At 50.1% G+C, this 1,185-nt stretch overlaps 1 pseudogene; it reads left to right on the top strand.

Moving 5' to 3' along the window:
• Positions 1–699: 699 nt before the first annotated feature.
• LOC124551552 lies at positions 700–817 on the top strand (annotated as a pseudogene).
• Positions 818–1,185: the final 368 nt, after the last annotated feature.

Here is a 1,185-nt window from a genome sequence, read left to right as displayed (position 1 = left end):
GTAGACTGAATTTAAAAAATCAGTTGAGTTAATTAGAAAATGCAATATTGAGGTAGTGAGTGAGTTAGTGAGCTAGAACCTACAAAATCATTCTACTTCTGTTTCACAACGTGTATTTCGAATCTGTAATTATACTCGCTCACCCTCAACTGATTGCCAAAGGAACATTCCTTCTCTGAAATAATAAATTTTCGAACACACCACGTGCTGCCAACCTGCTCATATATTTTATTCGTCTATGACGAGTGCTTTCTGCTTTCCATGTTGTGGCCGTCGCGGCACATGACGCAGCGTCTGCAGAGGTACAGAGTAAGCTGTCATTACTGGTTTCCTTTCAGCACTTGACTCCGTGATAGCCGCAGTACTGACATTCGGTTGGTGGCGTGTCTGACCGCACGGTACGTCTTCCTTTCGTTTGAGCGTGCGACTTGTTGCGCGCTATAAAAAACTTTTCAATAGGGGCTTTAAAAGAACCACAGAAGAGATGACAGCACACCGCCGCCCTAGCCTGCAGCTCTTACGCCGCAGCCCAGCTGCCGGGTGTGCGGTGCTGTTTCCTGGCACGCATATCGGTGTCACTTCTGGGGAGCAGAAGGCGCTGTTTCTTGCTTTGTATCGAGGTTCAGAGCTAATGAATGCTGAAAAGTTCGCATAATCGCTTCATAATTTAACATTTCAGTAGTACTAGTCTGTACTGGTGCCAACGGCCTTGCCGCAGTGGTAACACCGGTTTCCGTCAGATCACCAAAGTTAGGCGCTGTCGGGCTGGGCTAGCACTTGGATGGGTGACCATCCGGTCTGCCGAGCGCTGTTGGCAAGCGGGGTGCACTCAGCCCTTGAGAGGCAAACTGAGGAGCTACTTGATTGAGAAGTAGCGGCTCCGGTTTCGTAAAGTGACCTACGGCCGGGAGAGCGGTGTGCTGACCACATGCCCCTCCATATCCGCATCCAGTGACGCCTGTAGGCTAAGCATGACACGACGTTTCCACGGCTGCGGTTACCCTTGACGCTGCATCACAGACAGGAGCGCCTGCGATGGTGTACTCAACGACGAACCTGGGTGCACGAATGGCAAAACGTCATTTTTTCGGATGAATCCAGGTTTTGTTTACAGCATCATGATGGTCGCATCCGTGTTTGACGGCATCGCGTTGAGCGCAATTTGGAAGCGTGTATTCGTGGACG

The sequence above is a fragment of the Schistocerca americana genome, chromosome 9, assembly GCF_021461395.2.
Source record: "Schistocerca americana isolate TAMUIC-IGC-003095 chromosome 9, iqSchAmer2.1, whole genome shotgun sequence".
Taxonomy (NCBI): Eukaryota; Metazoa; Arthropoda; class Insecta; order Orthoptera; family Acrididae; genus Schistocerca; species Schistocerca americana.
This window is presented reverse-complemented; position numbering and strand designations above follow the sequence as displayed.